The sequence below is a fragment of the Neolamprologus multifasciatus genome, chromosome 14 (genome assembly GCF_963576455.1).
Source record: "Neolamprologus multifasciatus chromosome 14, fNeoMul1.2, whole genome shotgun sequence".
In the NCBI taxonomy this organism is placed as follows: Eukaryota; Metazoa; Chordata; class Actinopteri; order Cichliformes; family Cichlidae; genus Neolamprologus; species Neolamprologus multifasciatus.
In genome coordinates, this window is record NC_140452.1 from 17871461 (window position 1) to 17895084 (window position 23624).

The 23624-nt window shown below is 40.1% G+C and overlaps 1 protein-coding gene across 4 annotated transcripts in view; it reads right to left on the reverse strand.

The window, feature by feature from the left end:
• slc8a2b (solute carrier family 8 member 2b) overlaps positions 1–23624 on the reverse strand; it is a 244572-nt gene that overhangs the window by 111437 nt on the left and 109511 nt on the right. For 3 of the 4 annotated variants that reach the window (XM_085130533.1, XM_085130534.1, XM_085130531.1), the window contains one exon: positions 16322–16347. The exons of the other annotated variant lie outside the window; for it this stretch is intronic. The gene's annotated coding sequence lies outside the window, so the exon portion shown is untranslated. The remainder of the gene's footprint in view (positions 1–16321; positions 16348–23624) is intronic. 4 annotated transcript variants of the gene reach the window in all.

Sequence of the window (23624 nt, forward strand, 5' to 3'; positions counted from 1 at the left end):
AATCAGTGCAGAAACACCAGCTGTCTCTTCATCTCTGCCTCCATCCTTTGTGACTCATCCTCTATTATCCTGGTTTTTGGAAAGTGCCCAAGTTCAAATAAATATACCCGACCATCAAACTGAAATGCCTTTTTTTCCTCCATATTGGTCCTTTCGGTGATTCACCACTGCATGCAACTGCAAAGTTTCCTGAAAGTCAGCGTCTATAAAATAAGCAGCATGAGCAGTGATTGGTTTAGCTACCAACAAGTGTCCTCAGTGGAGAATCAGGATGTGTGCCGGGCAGATCGTTTGTGTTTCTGCGTTCAGTCACACAACAATCTGAGCAAGAACTGTGACACAGGCCACTGGCCAGTGCACTGCAGCCATTTCAGTTTGTAGCAATCACTCTTAAAAATGGATATTTCCGTTTGCATTTATAATTTAAACCCCCAAAGAGGGGAAAATATGGTGAAAAGTACCACTGTGCATTGAGCTGTTAAAAATGCGAATGATGAAACTCTTCTGTCAGTGTCACACATCTGGAGACACCAAAATAATGATCGAATCCAGTATCCACACTCTTCCTCTCATTCTTTACCTGCTGCTGGCCCAGACCGTATGCGAGATATTCGTTTTGATAGGGTTAAGTGTTCATTAATCTAGTGCTCCAGAAAAAAGAGCCAGTGACACTTCTGGGTAATAACGCTGAGGGTTGTGTCGATTTAAACAAATGAGGCCGTTTGTTTAAAACTGAACCGCAATCTGATCTTTCTCAGGTAATTTGCTTGTAATTCAACACACATATTGAGTCTAGGCGTTTGGTAAAAGTCACAGAAGCATGAAGCTTTTGAGTTTGTTTAAATCTCGGCACATGTCTACTTGTAATTAAATTCGGTCTAAACACACAGAGGTATTGACCTGCAGCACTTCATGACCTTTTTTCCTCATCGTTGCCACCTTATTACTGCGCAGCTCCGTCCCTCTCTGTTCATCGCGAGCAGCTCGTTTACAGATGATAAATGTGACGTGCGTGTGGATGATAGTCATTGCTTTTGCATTTGATATGACTGGATTTTAGCCTCAGTAGGATCAGACAAGACCAACTGCTTGGTGGTGCTTCTACTTTTAATAATAAGATTTCTTTATAGAAAATTTGATAGTATTACTATGACTACTTTGATGGCAGTGTTTTGGTGCCCAGAGACGGCATCTGTGACCAGAATGGAAAAATATCTTTTATAAACTCTTGACATTTTTTAGCTTTTATGAAGGCCTGTGCCCAGTACTGAAGAAGAAAGCAATATTCACCATTGTTAGAAACAAATCTTTAGTTATGCTTCAGTGTCTCACTCAGTTAAATTTCGAAGCACGCTGACATAATGAAGACATTAATCTTTAAAATATCTCACTATAATAAATTAATTTTCCTTATCTTTAGTTATTAAAATAGTGCGACACTGCAGTCAAACGTTCCTCGAGTATTCAGAAGAGTTCTCTGTCTCTGACACCAGCAGGGTCTAGTCAACCCTATAAAACTTCCATAAAGACAAAATAGATGTTTTCTTGGTCTCCTTGTTTTTTGTTTAAACGATATTTGTGATGTTACTGAACACAAAAACTCAGCAGAAAAGTGTAAACACTGCAATGTCCTCCCTCATGAGCAGAGGATATCCTCTACTTCAAATGCATCTGTGCAGCTGGAAATATTCTGTGAGCTTGAGCTGAATGGGCTGCCTGGATGGGGCATGCACCAAACACCACGCCCACTCGCTAGCTGTGAATCCAAAGGATTCATAATAGAAAACTGGCAGGTTGGAAATGCAGGTTCACACACATTTCAGGTGTGGAATTGGCTTCCGAGATGCAAATCGGATTATGACCCTGATTCTGCTTCAGTTTTGTAGCTGCTAATTCAGTCAAACTTACATGAAGGAAAAAAATGTCTCACCTTAGATTCAGATTGTTGTACGGCCGTTTGCATGAATCAGGAGTGATTCTACAGCACGAGCACCTCGCTGTCGCTATAAAATCTGACCCATTGTCCTCTGGGACAGAGCAACACACAGTGAAGGACAAATAACAAAGAGAGCCTCACAAACGTGCTCTCTTTTCCAATCTCTCCCTCTTCTTCACACAGACTCTCATTAGCTGCGACTGAGGCTGAATAACACAGCAAATTGGTTTCTCAACAATCTGCTGAGGCTTGTTGGCTAGGAGGAGACAATCAGTGTCATCTCACATTACAGAGATACACAAAAGGTGAATGTCATCAAATCCAAAGCCCCCCCCCCCCCCCCCCACTTAAAAAAACAGACTTTAAAATGCAAAAAAAGTATTTGTGGCTCTAAAACAGTTTCAAGACATTGGCGAGAGCGTGACTGAAAATCACAATAAAGAAATGTTTGATAGGCCAAAGCTTCAGAATCCACTGACAGCACACAGAGGAAAAAACAGCTCTATAAAGACAGGAGCTTGAAATTTGTCATGTTCACTTCGACTACTTTAAAGTCTTTAGTTGCTCACGTGTCGCGTCAGTGCTCTTATAATAAAAATAGATACATCCCAATCCTATATCGCTCTTTATCTTTGCTATTTTTAGTGCTTCAGTGTTCAGTTTTTTATCTCCTGTTTCTTTTTATATTACTGTCTTGTTACTGTGTAAAACACTCTGATGTGCATTTACACTGTATTTAGTTCTAAGATGTAAAGGAAAAAAGTGTGGAAAACCACAGTCTCCCCGAGCAGTTCAAAAGCCACCAATGAGGACAATGTGGAGATACATTAGTGAGTATGGAACGGGTAACTAACTCTGAAGGCTCTATTAATACTGAATATTTAAAGGTTCTGGAGTAACATACACTGCTAACAAGGCATTAATTATTTTGGCAAGATAATGCCAAACCACATTTTGTACATAACCCACGAGCTTGTCTCCACAGTAAGAATCCAAGTGCTGCACTTCAGTCATCAATTTGACATTAAATACTTCATAAAACAAAAAATATGGTCGAGGAAAGACAGCATTATGCATCAGCAAAAATCTGGTATTAATCAGGAATACCGCAGAAAACATGTCCTTTTGACTAATACAGCAAACACAGTTCCCAAACACTGTTAATAAAAGCAGAGGTAAGACACCACAAATGTAAGTTTACATAAGAAATAACAGTAACACTCTTGGACACCATAATTTGTTTCAAATCACTGCACTTTCCCTTTTGTTTACATTGTGATGCCATCGTGAAAGTGTCGTACGAAGTGAAGGTTTCCTATGCAGAATGCAGTTAAACACAACACAATATCCACTTTTCTTGTTTTTTACTTATTTTTTGCTCTGGTTTAATGTACATTTCAAATTCCTTTAATTTTAAATATGTTCATATTGTCTATTCTGTAAAATAGTCAGATGTCTATTCATATTAATGTACAGAATTCACCCGCTTGCTGCTACTACTGCACATTCACCCAATGTACATACTATATATATATATATATATATATATATATAATGAATGTTCCTCCTCTACCACCCCCCCCCCCCCCCATTTTTGCACATGGCGAGGAGTGTGTCAGGCTCCATTTCACTGTGTTTGATACTTGTATAACTATGCATGTGACAAATAAAGAACCTTGAACCTTGAACAGACTGATTTTCACCTCCAGCAGCATCGGAGGCCCACCTGTCTGTCAAACCTGACAAACCTGAAGTACTGAATTTTTTAAAAGGGGGATATGCACGTCCGGCTCTTCATTATGTCCTTTGTGAGATAATTATTTGCTATTTTAACTGTTTGCTTTGTTTCCAGCATCACAGAAATTAAGCTCACCGTTTGTAACACTGATAAAATCGATCATTTAGTTCTTCAGCCCGTGATTTGTTCAGTTCTCCTCCAAAGCTTCGAACTAAGACAGCAAGCCATCTGCTTGACATGTATAAACTCATTTTCAGTGCACAACAGGTCATTCAAAACAAGAGCAGCAGCTGCATGAATACAGTGTAAAAGCAGATCAGAGGATAAACTGAGGCCTGGAAATAAAATAAGAATTAAAAACAGTGAAAGAAGAGCAGAAAAAATGCTGCTTGGTGTGTCTGCTCACAGGCAGTAGCGGTTTTAGATACGGGCGACACGGGCGGTTGCCCGGGGCGGCATCTCGGACATCCGCAAAAAAAAAAAAAAAAAATTGCTCGTACTCATGCTGCCCCGACATCAGCCAGCGCATACTGGGAATGGTACAGGCACCGATTGGTTTTCTATCGCCCATTTGCTGGGAGTAAGGGCGCCCTTCGTTTGCGAGGTGCGCCTGCTGCTTGCGGCGCAGAGAGGAGAGGGCGGGGCGGCGGGGGATTCTCTGGCTCGCTGGAGCAGCGTCTAATAACCAACTCGCAAAATAAAACAAAAGAAAAACAAAACAACAAACACAAAAAGACCAGACATTATAATACAGACTTATAATTTGAAATTCGAAATTCTATACATGAAAAGTGAGCGCGAGAGCCCTCGGTGCGCCTGCTCGCTGCTGAAGTCAAAGTAAACTTTATTGTCATCTCCGCTACATACAGTCCAGTTTATAGAGAGACGAGACGACGAGGCTCCAGTTACAGCAGTGAAAGTAAACAAACAATAAATATAAGAAGAGTAAGAAAATAAATATACACTTTAGGACTCGGGGTAAAGGATCAATAACAATTTAAAATTTATAATTTACAGTTTGATGATTTAAAGTCTCACACAACCTGTCGAAAGGGGCCGGCTGCTTCCAAATAGAGCCCATTTAATTCATAATGTTGTAAATTCAAGCCCATTATGTTTTCATGATTTGAATCCTGGGTTGTGTGAAATCTCAGAAATAAACCTTAGACAAAGTGAATCTGTGAACTAAGGTGTAGGTTTGTTAGGTTATGTTGTGGTGATTCTCGAGATGGGGGATTTGTGTTCATACTGAAGTGCAAAATTAAAACCAAGATGGACAAGAAAAGTTCAAAGCCATCAGGTGCTCAGTTTAGAAAAAATAGAAAAGAAGAGGAAGAGAAACGAGCAAAAGATGCAGGTAAGCAGATGTGTCATTGGATAATGGCAGGTCATCCTGAACCAATCAGAATACTTTATAATCCCTAAGGGAATTATGTGAATTACAGCTGCTCCAAGAAGAAATGGTAAAAATAGTAACAGTAACAGACTAAACTCCAAACAATACAATATGTTACAGATTTTAATATTAATTAGTCATTGTCAATTGTTGATTTGTCCTGTTCTCATTGTATGACGAATTATGATGGCTGTTTGGTAGCTGTTTACTCTCGCTCTCTCTTCATATGTGTGTGTTTGTGTGCGTTTCTCTGGCGAAATTCAGTATGGTTCCAACAGTTTTATGTTAATGTATAATCCTTAATATGTTTTATGTGTGTGTGTGTGTGTGGGGGGGCGCCAGAGGGAGTGTTCGCCCGGGGCGCCAAACGGGCTAGGACCGCCACTGCTCACAGGATTATACTTTATTGTATTTAAAAGACAGTTTTAGTCCTGAGGGTGTGGCCAAGCAGCTCCACAGTCTGAGGATTACAACTGTGTGTGTGTGTGTGTGTATGTTGGTTGTGAGTACATTTGTTTCTCTGTGTGCATCTGCAGGGTCATACTGTAGTTGGCGACTACAGGGCATAAAGCTTTCCATTCCTCTTTCTCTGCTCCTTTTATGTCTCACATTCCCAAGTTTCCAGCTCAAGTCCTTATTTGCTTTCCAGGTAGTTGTGCACATGTGCCAGTTGAGAATATATGCCACGTTAGAAACTATAGAGAATAAAAGATTTATGACCATTTAAATGTCAAAGCTGTCTTTTTTAAAAATGTACTGCAGGCAGCCATTTGCAGTGAAACGTGCTCCAGCTCCACTGAGCTGCTGCAGCTGACAGTTTCTGAGAGCAGTTTCTGTTATAATCCTGCCTTAAATGGTCACTGAGCACAAAGCCTGCAGCAACTCGGTATGAATGGAGTTCATACCGAAGATTTTCCACAGAGAAAAATCTTCCCCCAATAAAACAACAACAATGACAAAAAGACAGTAAATATGGATTTGAGGCTACATCTGTTCTACTGCCCCAGATTAAAGTATCCTGCCTGACAGGACGCTCAGAGGCTCTTCAGTTTTCTGCACGGGCAGAAAGATTTCAGTTCATGTGAAGGAGGAGGAAAATGGTGGAGCAGTAGGGCGATACAGCTTTTGAGGAGCGGCGATATAAACATTACTTTGATTTTTATTGCTGAAAAAAACAAGAGTGTGATGATGAAGTGCAACTGCATCCAGCACAGAAACAAGTGCATTTTACTGCTAACACAACTTCAGCTCTTTGTGAGCATCTGCACAGACAGCATGCTAACACAAAACTAGCCAACAACCCAGAGTGATGATAAAGAGCGATGAGTCAGTGCTGACCACAGCCTGAACTTCAACAGGTAACAAACTGATGAGGAGTCAGGCAGAAGTCTCTTTGTGCTGGTGTCTTTGAGCTGGTTTACAACTTTATTTTGTTCATTAATAGCCAAAAACACAAGATTGTATGTGTGTCCCCATTAGGACAGAGATCTGCGTTGGTGTGTGGGACTGTAGCTTAAGGTTCATATTGTTAACTACTAATTATGAGACATAGTGTATTAGTCAAGTTGTTGCTTCATCATGTCTAAGTCAGCTTTGTTGTAACTCAGGTCCACAGTAAATATGCTGGTCTCTCAGTTATTGAGCAGGACATATGAAACACGGGGCTTCTTTACATATGTATGCAATAGTGATTTCAATAAAATGTGACAATCATTCTGCAAGACTAAAAGACAATTTACGTGACAGCAGGTGGTGAGCTGATGATTTCTCTCCAGATGACATATTTTTTATTCTGGTGTGCTGCCCAAATCACTCAGTTTTCCTCTGGCAAAAAAACAAAAATGTAATTTAACACAATGCTGATTAAAGAGGGGACAGAAGAGGCAGCTCTCCTGTGATGGAAAAAAAAGGTGTATCCCTCTAGATTTAAATTACAATAGGGCCACGAGGTTCACAGAGTAATGGAGGCTAATTGTGAGTGTAATTAGTCTTGTGATGAAGGTGAATAATGACCCACATGCACTCTCTAGATTGGATTTAAATCACTGACCAGCACAGGTAATGTTAATCCTCCGATTTCCTTTCAGAAATAAATCCACAGTCTAAAAGGGTTTAAGAAATCTCTGCTGCTCCTCAATAAAGCTGATTCAAAATGAACAGCTGAACTCTTCAAGAATTAAACGCATAGCGATTACAGCAAGTAGCAGAGGCAAACAGCAGGTTAACAGTCCGGTTTCGTGTCACAATATGAGCAGCTGATCTGATCTGATGTGTTTTTTTAAAAAAAGCAAAGCACAGTTAAAAAGTTTGTGACCTTCCTGAAGAGCTGGACGTGTTCAGCCTGCAGCTCTTTATCTAAAAGTTCATAGGAACTGCCAAAGATGAAAAAATGTTAGAGTGCTGAAAAATCCTCGGCATTAGTTGCTTTTCTAATAACAGACTACAGCTGGCTCTACGCACTGTTACAAACTCTTGCTTTTCATTAAAAGCCACCTCACTTTTTCTAGCTGAGCACTTGAATGTGAAGCAGAAGCCGTCTGATAAACTGTTTGCTTCAACGGCCACTTAACCTCCCGAGACCCTCCGATGCTGTGTGAACATAGTCCACAGTGATAAAAGACTAACTGGCATCAATGAGATAAAAATGTCAGCACATAATTTTCCTGTGATTCATCCACTCTTAGACAGGCTATCTGGTTCCACTGTAGGGATAATAATAAGACCAGTGCACTGAAAACAGTTTAGTGACACAAAATGTCAAAATTGGGGTTTATTGGACGAAAACGAAAAGTTTTGAGAAAGCCCTAAAAGTAATATAACATTCTGGGGTTGCGACTGATTTGTTGCCCAGCCTGCCGATCACAAACCAAAGAGCTATAATTACACCTGTGAACATGACTGATGGAGACTTACCAGCAGGGCAGCAGAGGCCAAACAGCTGCAGTTCCTCAGCTCTAAAAGATGCCTGCTGGTCACAAAATAGAGACGTGAGAAGCATCTAAATATCGATCCTCTCTTCTTTCAAACTCTTCTCTTACGTGTCTCTAGAGGCATTCTGTCCATATAATGTGTGTCTGTTCGTGCTCACTAAAGCCCACGGGTCAAATTAATCACAGACCTCAATTTACACCCGGATTCACCTCAGCAGCTGTTTATTGTGCCTGCTAACCTCTATGTGAGTCAATTCCACCTTGGCTTTCATCAGAACCATTTCATTTGTCTCAGCAGTCTCAACCTATTTTCAAAAGTAATTAATTACTTAGTTAATTCAATTCAATTCAATTTTATTTATATAGCGCCAAATCACAACAAATGTCGCCTCAAGGCGCTTCATAGATACAGAGAAAAGCCCAACAATCATATGACCCCCTATGAGCAAGCACTTTGGCGACAGTGGGAAGGAAAAACTCCCTTTTAACAGGAAGAAACCTCCGGCAGAACCAGGCTCAGGGAGGGGCGGCCATCTGCTGCGACCGGTTGGGGTGAGAGAAGGAAGACAGGATAAAGACATGCTGTGGAAGAGAGACAGAGATTAATAACAGATACGATTCAATACAGAGAGGTCTGTTAATACATAGTGAGTGAGAAAGGTGACTGGAAAGGAAAAACTCAATGCATCATGGGAATCCCCCGGCAGCCTACATCTATTGCAGCATAACTAAGGGAGGATTCAGGGTCACCTGGTCCAGCCCTAACTATATGCTTTAGCAAAAAGGAAGGTTTTAAGCCTAATCTTAAAAGTAAAGATAGTGTCTGTCTCCTGAATCCAAACTGGAAGCTGGTTCCACAGAAGAGGGGCCTGAAAACTGAAGGCTCTCCCTCCCATTCTACTTTTAAATACTCTAGGAACAACAAGTAGGCCTGCAGAGCGAGAGCGAAGTGCTCTAATAGGGTGATATGGTACTACAAGGTCATTAAGATAAGATGGGGCCTGATTATTTAAGACCTTGTATGTGAGGAGCAGGATTTTGAATTCAATTCTGGATTTAACAGGAAGCCAATGAAGGGAAGCCAAAACAGGAGAAATATGCTCTCTCTTTCTAGTCCCTGTCAGTACTCTTGCTGCAGCATTTTGGATTAACTGAAGGCTTTTCAGTGAGTTTTTTGGACATCCTGATAATAATGAATTGCAGTAGTCTAGCCTGGAAGTAATAAATGCATGAACTAGTTTTTCAGCGTCACTCTGAGACAGGATATTTCTAATTTTAGAGATGTTGCGCAAATGGAAGAACGCAGTCTTACATATTTGTTTAATATGTGCGTTGAAGGACATATACTGGTCAAAAATGACTCCAAGGTTCCTCACAGTGTTACTGGAGGCCAAGGTAATGCCATCCAGAGTAAGAATCTGGTTAGATACCATATTTCTAAGCTTTTCAGCGCCGAGTACAATGACCTCAGTTTTATCTGAGTTAAGAAGCAGAAAGTTAGTGGCCATCCAAGTCTTTATGTCTTTAAGACATTCCTGCAGTTTAACTAATTGGTGTGTGTTATCTGGCTTCATGGACAGATAGAGCTGGGTGTCATCTGCATAGCAGTGAAAATGTATGCTATGTCTTCTAATGATGCTGCCTAGGGGAAGCATGTATAGTGTAAACAGAATTGGTCCTAGCACCGAACCCTGTGGAACTCCATAATTAACCTCAGTGTGTGAAGAGGACTCTCCATTTACATGCACAAATTGGAGTCTATTAGATAGATATGATACAAACCACTGCAGTGCAATACCTGTAATACCTACAGCATGTTCTAATCGCTCTAATAGAATATTATGGTCAACAGTATCGAATGCTGCACTAAGGTCAAGAAGGACAAGCACAGAGATGAGTCCACTGTCAGAGGCCATAAGAAGATCATTTGTAACCTTCAATAAAGCTGTTTCTGTGCTGTGATGAACTCTGAAACCTGACTGAAACTCTTCAAATAAACCATTCCTCTGCAGATGATCTGTTAGCTGTTTGACAACTACTCTTTCAAGGATTTTTGATATGAAAGGAAGGTTGGAGATTGGCCTATAATTAGCTAAGACTGCTGGGTCTAGAGATGGCTTTTTGAGTAAAGGTTTAACTGCAGCCACCTTGAAGGCCTGTGGTACATAGCCGATTATTAGAGATAGGTTGATCATATATAAGATCGAAGAATTAATCAATGGCAGGACTTCTTTGAGCAGTTTTGTAGGAATGGGGTCTAAAAGACACGTTGATGGTTTGGAGGAAGTAATTATTGAAGTTAACTCAGAAAGATCGATTGGAAAAAAAGAGTCTAACTTAACATCAATGGAACTAAGAGTAGCTGTAGATAATATTAGATCTGTGGGATGATTATTGGTAATTTTTTCTCTAATGATAAAAATTTTATTTGTGAAGAAGTTCATGAAGTCATCACTAGTTAACGTTAAAGGGATGGTTGGCTCAACAGAGCTCTGACTTTTTGTCAGCCTGGCTACAGTGCTGAAGAGAAACCTGGGGTTGTTCTTATTTTCTTCAATCAGTGATGAGTAGTAAGCTGTTCTGGCTTTGCGGAGGGCTTTCTTATAAAGCAACAAACTATTTCTCCAGGCTAAATGATGATCCTCTAAATTTGTGACACGCCATTTCCTCTCCAGATTACGAGTCATCTGCTTTAGGGTACGTGTTTGAGAATTATACCACGGGGTCAGGTACTTCTGATTAGAGACCTTAGTTTTCACTGGAGCTACAGTATCCAGAGTCGTACGTAGTGAGGAGGTGAAATTATTAACAAGATAATCGACCTCTGTTGGGGTAGCGTTCAGATTTACAACCTGAATAGGTAATAAAGCGATAGATCTTTCAGCCCAATTCTACTTTTTCTACATAATCATCATACAAAATGTAATCAAATGGAAAAGTCTCTTTTTGTTTTATTAGTTTTAATCTTTTAACTTTATGCATCAAGCAAAAATTTAATTATATGCAACATTCTCTGACTGGAAGAAATTTGTTTAATATTTAAACCTATTTTCTGCACATTCCAGCACATAAAATAAAATATTTTTTGTGTTTACACTCACTCTTTCAAATAGATGCAAGTAAAACACAGCAGAAAATAAATAAAGTCAAAGACTAGCGGTCCTTTTGCTCTATTTTCACCTGTAAAGCAGGAGCGTGTAGGCGGAGTTTTACCCTGGTGCAGGTGTGCCGCAGCGGTCAGTGGAAGAATCTGCGAGTTTCTCTGTGAATTTCCCATTACGTCGTAGCTACTCGGTGCTTGCTTGGAGGTTTAGGGTTTTTTTTCGCTGTAAAAAGAAGTTTTCTTACCACGCACAACGGACACAAATTTTTTGTCACTTTTTATGGAATCAAACTCAAAGTAAGGTCAGTACTTCCACGCTTTAAACGCTGCACGCTCATACTCTCTCCTGCACTCGATATATTATCCATTGTTGATCTGCACACAGCTGTTGTCACGAATGTCGCACTTGCTTACGTCACTGTCATGAGACATTCTCGCAAAAAAATCATGGTTTTAGTAACGCAGTAATGCAGCGTTCCTACGGGAAAGTAACGGTAATCTAATTACCGTTTTTGCAATAGTAATCCCTTACTTTACTCGTTACTTGAAAAAAGTAATCGGATTATCGCGTTACTGCCCATCTCTGCTTATAGCACTATGCATTTTTCACTGAACATGTCCCGAAAATCCCATGTGAATGCACAGTAAAAGTATCATTCTGAAATAAAGTTTGTTAAGAACTCAAGAATTTCCAGCGAGTTCCCCAGATAAGCACTCACATCAGTCTCACTCTGGGTTCCGACAGTTGTGTGTTAGAGTCTTGTCTGCTGTTGTTGCTGTTCTTGTTTTTTGGAACCAGAGGTGTATTTAGACCAGAGGGTTGAATGCTAAATCATCAGTTAGAAAACTGGCTGCAAAGCTAGACTCTAACAGTGCAGTACCTATATCATTATCTGCTAATTATTACTACTGAGCAGAAAAAAAACCCCTTAGAATTTCACTCAGCTAAACTGAAGCCCAGGATTCAGGGGCCGGCATGTTGGACAGCATTTGTCAGTTCAGTTCAATGACTCCACCCAGCTCACAGGAGACACACACACACTTCCAAATTCAAGTGTTATAAAATAATTTCACACCCTGCACCATTTTATGAACAATGAATTGAAATTTAAAACTTATGTTCTTTGATCATAGGTGGTGTGTATCATTAAAATCTGCCAGAGGAATTTAGTTCTTACTGCCGATTTCTTTCAGCGATGTTGATTCTGTCCACTTTGCTCACTTTTTACTAACAGAATCACACGAGATCAGCAAGGAATGAATTATACCAACTGAAAGACACAACCCCACACACACCCGTCCCCATGGTGCCCTGCATTGTTCAGACTGTATGAAGGAGCTTCACCTCATAAATTATTTTACAACCAAAATGGTAGAAGGAGGGAATCCCAATACAATATAACAGCTTTGCAGTCTGAAAAGTAATTCTGCATCGTATCCAGAGAGACGTTTTGTTTTGAGTCTTAACACCTGTACAAGCAAAGCCGCATGAATAATTTAGATACACAACTCTACTGGACAGACTCCACAGTTAATACCAGCTAAAGGGAATAATGCTGTGCAGTTGTTCCTGATGACTAACAAGAGATGACAGGAGAAGGAAGGAAATCGTTTTTATTTTATTTTACTGTACATGCTTTTGTTGAGGTCTTTGATTAGCGGTTAGCTTTGGAAAAAACAAAAGAAAAGGAAAAAAAGCTTACAAAGACATTATATGATTTCAGCTCCTCTCTTCTTCCTTCTCTGCGCCATTGCTTCCTCTCCTGTCCTGAAGTTCACATGGGCAGAGGTTATGTTTCAGGACAGGCTCGTCTGTTTCACCTAACGCCTTCTTTTCTACCATCCATCACATTTCTGAGTTCTTGAACTCTATGAATTCTTTTGTTTCCATTTGTTATGGTAACATTATCAAAGATTATTAAGTTTCAAAAGAGACAACATTTTACCCAATTCTTTTGACTCTGGTGTTTCTATGTCCTTAAGCAGTAAGAGCTCAGGTTGGAATAAGACATAATTCTCTTGAGTGAAAAGGAAGTAACATCTTCTCTTCTATAGGAATATGGAATATGTTTCACTGCTTTGGCTTTTGTTTCATTTTCCATGCACATGGCTGACTTTATTAGGGTTTCTGATGAGAACTGTTTAGCTGACACAGATGATCATAAAAATTATTATTAAAACACATATTGGAGCCATATTTCAGATTGTAGTTGCTCATCCTAAAGTATAAATGTGCTAGGGATAACCAGTAGCTATCCATACAGATGTAAAGTGTAGAAGCAAGTTATGTACCCATTCGGTGGTTAACCGTTTTGATATTTATATGTATCTGAATGTCTGAATATTTACACATGCACTTTCAAAGCAGTAATAAGTATGTGTTGAATCTACCTAGTTGGTTTTCCTGCATTTATCTAAGTGTAGGATTTCCTGGCTTCTGAGTGGCCAGTGAAGTATCACGAGGGCTGTACACAGGAAGTGTGCAGAGAGGAAGTTATCCATCTCCATCTTGCTGTTTCTAATAGTTCTGTGAGATTCAGAACCACACAACGAACCCTCACGTTACACTCATACAATCTATGTTGTTTTTGTTTACATTTATTTCATTTCATTTATATTTAATCGCTCATTTTGGATACAATTGTTCAGTCTTATTGTTCAGTCTGAACAATAAGCACTGCACTTTAAACTGCAGGAAAAGTGCTGAACGATAAATGTGGACTGATTAAATTAACGCTGCTTTAAAGAAACAGTTACTCATTTTTAATGTCACAATAAACTATGTTGTAGGTGATAAGCTGCTATGGCAACGCTGCTGTTTATGGCCACAAATACGATGCAGATGTTCCAGCATCTGTTTATGCAGCATGTTATCTGGTGTAATTATGTAACAATACATTTTAGTGGATAATCTGAGCACAGCTCCAGTGTTTCTAACTTGTGCTGTCCAAGCATGTCTGAAACTGAAAGTCGTTGAATTTGAATATTGCATAACCTGAATTCAACATCGGAATGAAGATATTCAATCGAGCAACTCATATACACACGCACACAAATGTATAAGGATACTCTTTAACTTGACAGGGGTAAATAAAGAGACATGACGAGTCTGGGTGGCACAAAAGATGAAGAAATGAGAGGGGGAAGTAGAGAAACAAAAGATGAGAGCAGAAGGATGAACAGAGACATTAAAGAGTGAGACAGGGAGAGGAGTGCACTATCTAATATGGCAATAATGGAAAAAAAAAGATACGTATATTGGCAGAGTCAGGGTGTGTGGGTGTGTGTCTGTGGGTGTGTGTGCACGCGCTCAGGGTGGTGGTTCATTTGGACACCTTAATTGAGTGTTCTGCAGTTTCCCTCTGGGTTCCTGTCACCTTGACCTGAGCTCAGAGCTCCATCAGCAAATTCTGAACGAGATGATCTCCATTAATACAAACGTGTGTGGCAGATATTTCAATTACACCCAACACCCAAGCACATACAAAGAGCAGAGTAAAAGATTGTCTTACACACACACACACACACACACACACACACACACACACACACACACACACACACACACGCACACACAACAAGAGCAAAGCGATCCAAAGACACACACATGCATACAAGCACAGACCCCCACACAGCACCCATTCATCACTTGGTTGGGTCGCTGCGGGATACAACTAATGAGGCATCATAGTGGCTGTTACCCAGAATGCATTGCATTAGCCCTCCAAGGCTTCACGCTATTTGGCCATTCATTGACACGCGTGGAACTGAGTGCTTTTGTGCAAAAAGTGCAGAAAGTCACTCACTGCTGCTTGTGTATGGTGTGTGTGCATTTTCTATACAATGAATGGTAAAATGTAAGAGTATAAATCAATAAAAAAATGTAAGTGTGGAGTCACTGAATATCTCACAGAGCTAAAGCTGCAGATTTTTATGCGTCTTTTGTGTCTCATGGCTGATTTCTGCAGTGAATCTTTAGAAAACCTCTGCTTGAGCCTAAGTGGTCGAAGCCATTGCCAGTGTTCATCCCTGTGCTCTGTGCTTTACATCATGGTTGTGTCCTGGTGTTTTACATGCAGATTACTTCGGTCCCTCAAGCTTGCTCTTTCTTTCGCAATTTTCCTGTTGGTATTTGTTGACATCTGCGAGTCCTCATTTTGAGGCTTTGATAATTATTTTTTACACTGAGGCGATATTTATTATTTGCTTATCGATCCATTCAAAAACTGAGGGGAAAACGTAAACACGTATTTTCAACCTTCAATTTTTACTTCTAAAGTCTGTGAGTGGAAATATCTGGAGTTTGCTACACTGAGTTGAAACGGTGACAAACACAACCAGTTAGTATGAAAACCAGTTAAACTGGAACATGCAAATGCAAAGGAAGAATCAATGGTACTGAACAGGACATTCACAACAGATGTGCAGTTAACAGAGAGGTGTGTGTCAGGCTACATCATACAGTTTGTGATAAACTATTAAAAGGATGAGAATAAGATCCAGTCTCACAGCAAAATGTATAAGAGCTAAGTTAGTTCTAAGTTAGGCACAAGCAAACTGATCTGGAAAAGCGACCGTTAGAAGCTGAAAGCTCCACTGCTGCTCCCATCCCTTTGTAGCTGACAGTGGATCGCTATAGTGGTCAATCCAGGCTTGTTTTGCTTGTAATCACTGCAAGTCTATGAGATTTCATTGAGATGGTCAGTTATCAGCACAATCCTGCTAAAGCCTTCCTGTGTATACCCTGCTTAAGCCTCTGGGGGTAAAAGCCACTGTCCTGGAGCCTTTAGTGCATATAGATAACTGATAATTGTCCTCTTATAATCTAACTATGAATGCAGATTTAAAAAAATCAATAACAAAGACTTGTGGTTACTCAGACTACAAACAACAACTGGTGAAAAAACTCTTGACCTTTGCCTACAGATTACTGTACACACCACCGACTTGCAAGAAAAAAGAATGAATTAGGACCAACATCATTATTGCAGATCTGGTCTAACCTTATGTGTGGTGCATCAGACTATTATTCACAAGGCAATAAAGCAAATGGTCAGATCTCAACAACATCTTAAAAACAATGAGTATTTCTCAACCATAAAATTCTGTAACTCTGCGACATGGTATAGATGAGCTGGACCAGCATCAAATGTCTGTCCCCATCACTGCAATTCCCAAGAGAAAGGGGAAGAAAAGGTGGGAAGGAGAACAAACTCACCACTAGTCTCAGGTGGTCCTGGCAGGCTGCAGAGAACGAGAGAGAAAGAAAAGCAGATGAGTCGGCTTTCACTTTTGATGTTTTCGTGAACATTTTGCAGCAAAGACCTAAACATCGATGACTAAAAGCATCTTAACAACTCTGCACACTCCCACAGGCGTGCACCAAAAAACAAAAGCCTGAATACGGAATGCAGCATCCCACATCAGCTCAAGGACAGGAGGAGGGAGAGGGATTTACCACGAGAGACAGATGGAGGGAAAAATAAAGGGGGGATAGAGAGTGTTTAAGAAATAGGCAAGTAGTAATATAGGTCAGTGATGACATCTCATGTGTATAGGTGTCAGTTAATTAGGTGCGTTATCATCTTCATGGATTATGAGCATAAACTTTAATACGCACACACTTCTGTGTGTGGTATGTGTGTGCAGTGTTTTTCTGCCATAGCAGCAGATGTTACAGGAGCAGAGGGACCAATGAAGAGACGCAGGCTGAGACAGATGTATCCCTGAACTGATATATTAGGTTGATTTTTCATATATTTTCAGTTTTGGTAAATCTGAGTCCTCCACTGCAGATTAAAATAGAGATTGCTTGCTGACTGGGGTGAAGAAATCATTTTCTAACTTGTGATTACATTCTGGTTTTAAGAGAGTTTTACTGTCCAACAGTGGCAAACAAACAGGTGTCTCCACCCTTTAGTTATGGTTGGATTTTCCTCATGCTGGTAAGATAGGATAGGACTCATGCTCAACAGTGTGAGTTTTACCAGGAAAAACATAGTCTAACCTTTTAAATCACCAAGTCACTCATAAAAGTGTTGCCATGGTTACAACAAAAAGTCCGTAAAATATCATGCAGATAATCTCTCCTTATCTATCCATCTTCTGTCACTTCCTGTTTGGAGAGGCAGCCTTCTAAGCAGAGAAGCTCAAATTTCCTTCACCCCAGCCACCTCCTCCATGGGAACACTGAGTGATTCCTAGTCCAGCTGAGAGACAGATCTTTACAGCAAGTCCTTGGTCTGCCTCCCTGTAGGACACATACCTCATCCAGGAGACATTCAGGAGGAATCCTAGTCAGATGCCCGAACCTCCTCAACTGACTCCCTTTGATGTGGAGGAGTCACGGCTCTGCTGTGATTTCCTCCTTAATGGCTGAATCACTACAGGAGAGCCCAGACACCTTTTAGAGGAAACTAATTTCTGTCACACTATTTCTAATTCCCACACTTCACACTGAGCTGTGAACCACTCCAGTGGGAGCTGAAGGTTACCAGCTGATAACGTCAGCAGAAGCACATCATCTACTGAAAGCAGAGGGGTGACCTTGCATCCACCAAAGTGGACACCTTGCATACTTGGCTATGCATAGAAATTCTATCCACAAAAATCTGGAATGTGTCCGACGTGATGATGGGATGAAGGACCAGGTCTCACTGTGCCGGGACTGAATGGCTCATCACAACAGACCAGATACCCTGCACCCTGCACTCCCAGTGGGAATGCTACAAATCCATAAACCCTGGTTTGGCTAACACATTTTCCAATAGATAAATTCTACAATCGCATTTCATAATAACAGATTTAATACATGGCTAAATGTATAAAATATATAAATGGACAAATAAATGGATATATGGATTAAGTAGCCTGACCACAGTTCCATTAAAATTCTGCTGGTGAAAATTCTGATGCTATAGATTATATTCACATAATTATTTTGCCTTTCGGAATAAAATTAAACACAGTTTCAAACCACAATGAATTATACCATGTAAACCCTTTAAAACTGGATTGACAGTGTTTACTCAGAAACACTAGTTTCTTTTGTCTTTCAGACATCTGTTAAGTCTGTTTTTATCTTCTTCTAATCTACTATCATGTCTCTTCGTGGCAGTCACCCCCACCTGTACCTCCTTTGCACCTGCTGCATCAACCTTTGCTCACCTGATTCCACTGAAACCTCTCACCACTCCCTCTTTGCCAGGCTGACTTTGTGCTTTTAGTTCTCTCAGACTCTTTCTGCCTGCTCTGTTTGTTTGCCTCTACGGTTCTGGTAACTTTATACTCTAAGTAAAGCTTGTTTTTGTGTCAAGATTGTAGGCTTTCTGAATTAAATTTGATTTCTTTTGTAGACGTGCATATTTGAAACAAAATGTGCTGCATCCTTTTTCCACTGTGAGGGAATAAAAAAATCTTTAATATTTGCTTCTCATAGTGTTTTTTTTAACCTAAATACAAATTCTCTGTACTTATGTCATGTATCAACTTAAGACTGCATAACTGACTGATGACAAGAGGATAAAATATAACATACCGAGGTTCTTATTGATCGAATATCTTAATATTTAAGAAAAAAAGATCTTTTTAGGCTTTTTTTGTTGTAGCCGGTCTAAACATTTGAGGATCTGTCTGATTTGGAACACAATTAAAGACAGAGAGATTAAGACCCACATCCTTCCTCCCACAGTCTTATCCTGTATTAAGAGGCAGATGGAGCTTTTTCTTTACTCTATCAATAGCTGTCTATCTGCTGAGAGGGGCGGCCGGTCTGAGATGGAAAGAAGGAGACGACTAACTGCTCTGCAAGTCAACACATGTGATGTAACTCAGCAGACCGAGAGGACAGACTACACGCTGAAAATCACACCTCTTTCCTGCGTTTGACCAGGTTTGAATGTAAAATCAAAACACTTGATTGTGCTTGAAAACTAATTTAAACTTCATATTACATGACACAAACAAGACATCACACAAACCAACCACCAAAGCAAAACCGGAAGGGAACAAACAACCAATAACTAACAGGGAACAGGAAAGAAGAAAAGCCAGAGAGATGATTCATGGAGGGAGTTAGTGTGACAGATGACGATGATTCAAACAATAGGGTGAGATAGTGGCAGATGATCTGTGGTGGCGATATCTAAAGGGAGCTGACAAAAGAAGAAAAAGATCTGAATCCAAAACTTAAAAACAACTCTTGGACCATGACATGTTTACATGGTGGATAAAAAATGGTTTGTACAACCTGTAAAGGTGTTGAAGTTGTGGCTTTGATAAAGCTAAGCTCCCCACAGTCCTCAGGTGTGTTTTGTAGGTGTAATAAAGGAGCGGTAACCTTGTATGTGACACTCATAAAAATTAGATTTTCTCCTCGCTCTCTGCTCAGAGAACAGCTGATGTAAAGGTCTCGGCTAAAGGTTGACTGCCAACACTTTCGTTACTGATGCATTTCATCAGGAGAAAAGATGCCATAGTTCACCACTCCAAAAGATCTCCGGAGCTGTCTCTCTAATCACAGCGCTCTTTAAACCAGCATGGCTCTCTTTTTTCCCCTGTTACATGGGGTAAAGTGCAGTTATGCAGCACATCACCGTTCTTAGCTACTGACCCATCTGACAGCATTTCTAAAGGTTGAGTCAAACATGTTGAAAATGAAAAAGCCTTTAAAGTGTACAGAACAATTCATTTTCTCCAGTCGGGTTTTTCCACAATGGGGATAATAAGGCCAGTCCGTACCTATTTGACTGTCATGGCAATGAGAACCCTTTGTTTCAGGGTGTCCCTTAATAAAGTGACGATAGGCTGAAGCAGCTTCAAACAGACTCAAGTGTTTTGTTTTTGTGTTACTGCAGAGAGCATGACACAGGGGATTAGGAGTATCAGAAAAAATAAAGTAATTTTCTCAAGTATTTTCACAAAGGTCTCCCCTGTTTTAATGTGCCACAATTCAACTGTGAGCAGTCTCCTCACAAAAAAGTTTTAAAAATGGACAGATGTGTTGGTCAGACCCTTTATTTTGGTGAAAGTCCAGCCAGTAAAACTGCAGTTTACTCACTGCTCACACTCTTTCAGAGATAAAAGGTTCAGGCATTTCCTTAATTGTGGCTGCTTTAAATACTGGAGCTTCAGACTTTCCAAACCAACAGAGAGACTGTTCTCTATAAAATGGGATATAACATCCCCGGACCAACAGTTTTGATGGCCATGTATATAAACATATCCACTTAGCCTTGACCTGCCTAACTTTTATCCCTCTGACGTAAAAGGCCGTGAGGCGGGCAGGCAGCTTGGAAACCCAAGTTTGTGAATATGATAACTCAAGAAGCAGGCGACGCAGGAGGTTCAAATTAATACCAAAGGTTTACGAAAGATTTTGGACGAATTTGAATCCAAGATATTGACCTTTAAGGTCAGAGGTCAAGTTTTCTGACAATCTTGTGAATACTAGAACGTGAGAATAATGTGATGTAGGTCCCAAATGGTTGATTCTGTTCATCTGGATAAACAGATGAACAGAATAAACCTTTTGGGGTTTACTTACCTGGATGATTGAGCATGCATCAAGCCAAGGTGATGCAGGATTGATACCATATGTTTATCTACTAGGAGGCTGAGGGGTAGCACTGGTAGCCATTAGTATTTTTTAGTGTCTCACAGTCTCCAGTCTTTGTATCTGTAATATCAGCTTAACAAACAGACTTTACACAAAGCAGAGATATCATGAATGTGCGGTGCAAACATGAGGAACATGTATGACATGTATGCATTACGAATGCAGATTTAATGAAGGGAAAGAAAGTAAGCTTCATATTTCATGTATTTAAAGGTAAAGATCAACATTTCTGAACTGTTTTGACTTGCTGTGTTTCAAATGCAGTTTGATATTTAACATATTGATTGCCATCAGCGTGCCAAAGTTGATGCCATTGGGCACAAACTCTATTATGCATCAGTAAAGAACATTGCAAGATGAGAATTAACTTTGTTAAGTCTTTATTATATAGTACACCATCTAAGAAAGGCTGTGAGTGGACAGTATGAATGCAAACTTAGTCCTCTGAAGTAGTCGTCAACATTTGGATTAATTGCTCAACCAGGTCGGTTATATTGAGACCTAGCTTGGCATATTTTTTAACCGAATTTTAAACTCTGGAGTCTCTCAGTGAGGGTTAGCAACAATGCTAACTGGAAGACCACTTACCATATTTCAGTCTAGCAGCTCTGAAGCTCAGCAATCCTTATATATATATTTTTTTCATAAATGGAAATGTAAAAAATAAATGCTGACATTTTACAAGAGGCAGTGTGGACCTGTGTTTGATATAGCTGTCAGGCACTAATAGAGTCATAATTTACACTCACGACTGTACTTTTGAAAAGCGCCAGGCTAGCTGCTTCCTCATCGTTTCATTCCCAATGCCAAGCTTAGTTAGCCAACTGCTGGCAGCAGCAGCATCAATCTTCTAATCCAACTCTCCACAAGAGAGTCAAAAAGTGCAACAATCCCAAAAAACTTTTCTTAGCGGAAACATTCAGCTTTATAACCGAAACACAATTATTACATGAACTGTTTAAAAAAATTAAATCATGCTGCTCTTGCATGCAGTCATAATTGTTAACCTTAATCTATATTAGCAAGCAAGAAACCATCCAAGAAGTTGGAAAAAACAGTCTCCCGAATAAAATCTCCAGGGGAGGAAGCCAGAGCTCTCATCAGCACATTTACAGGGAGCCAGGTCACTGATTTACTGATTAGAAACAGCTGCAGTCTCTGTAGTTTTGAGGAGAGATGATCCGCTTTCACATTTATGAAACGTTGGCAGCTGAATAAAGAACATTAAGTCTTCCAGTGAGGGGTAATCCATCAATATGCTAGTACTGGCATGGCTGAAGCCTCCGAAACTATAATGACAGTGCAAAACTGAAAGCGTACAGAGACCTGCTGAGTCTTCAAAGATATTTTTGGTTCTAAGTAATTTGAATGAAATTTAAATAAGTGAATTAAAAAAAACCCAGAGAATAAATACAGTTGTTTACTTGGGGGAGATATAAAAAAATAATGACAAATAAAACTTGAAGAGAGGAAAAATATCCAATACAAATGTAATATCTGCAAAAACTTTGTTTCATTTGTTCTTTCCTGTATTCAAGAGGATAGAGAACAGCTTTAGAAGCACAGATATCTGCTTTCAGTTCTAAAATGGTATGTCCAGGTGACGCGTCAATGAGAATGAATCAAACATTTCCTGCATCCTACTCCAACTTTTAAATTGGTGCCTTCATTTAAATGCAAATAGTTGCAGCAAAGACGTAGATGGATGTATAAAAGCGTTATGCACGCCTGTTAAAGAGCTTAAAGAATTTCAGCTCATGACAGGATATGTATGCATACATACTGTAAATTGTCATAATACAGCCGTTAAATGGATAAAGTATCTCTGTGAAAGCACCAAAGAGCTCTTGACACAATTTATTTGAAAACCTTCAGGCTGCAGGGTAAAGCACGGAGCGCTGCAGAGAAACGAAGGCTGCTCTCGCTGTTATGGTCCTGCACAGACGACGCAGCGCTGAGGCTTCTCATTTCTTCTATTCTGACAAGTCCATTGGCTGAGTCTCTTTATGAATTTGCTCGCCCTGCATCAGTCACAATGACCCTGGTTTGGCCCGTGGGTGCTAAATGTCAACAGCAATGACTTTGGTTGACACGAAGTGCTGAGAGTGAGTTCAAAGTGAGTGGAAGCCTTCAGAGATGAGTTCAGACACACTTTTGGTCCATCAATCACCAGCAAAGCAAAATATATCAGAAAAACGCCAAAACAAAACTCCAGGGACAGTGAGCAGCCACGAATAAAGACAAACTTACCAAAGCTCAAAAGGCAAACCCACAGAGGAACAAACTGCACATCTGAGTGAGAGTTCACACATTCACAGCGTGGATATTCTCCACCAGTCTGGTGAATCAAGCTGGCAGCTTTCTGCTCTATACTGAAAGACTTACCACAGTTAAGCAGTCCAGATGGTCATGCATAAACAACAGATCCTGATTTTAACAAACTGTTGTGATTATGGACAAAATTACAAGTGTTGTCTTGCTGATGAGGTGGGACGACAGTGAGAGAGAAAAATTCTCTCATTGTGTGCAGAAAAAAGCTGCAGGAAACTAAACATCCAGATCCACCAGGATTTATCCTGTCAAAACCAGTCCATTCAACACAAGGAATCGCCACGGTCAGTGAACACATTTAAAGAGTGCAGATTTTCCTGTAATGATGGAAACGCTACTGAGAGCCTGAGAACTGCAGTCAGTAAAAACAAAAAATGATTTAAATCACCAACTTTATTAGAATTCCCCCCAAGACGGCCACAAATGTCTCTTAAAATGAAAAAACAACAACAACAAAAAAAAAAACAACCACTCTTTCTTCCTGGTAAAAGTTTTTTTTCCTTCCCACTGTCAGCAAACTGCTTGGTCACTGAGGGTCATCTGATTGTTGGGGTTTCCTCTGTATTATTGTAGG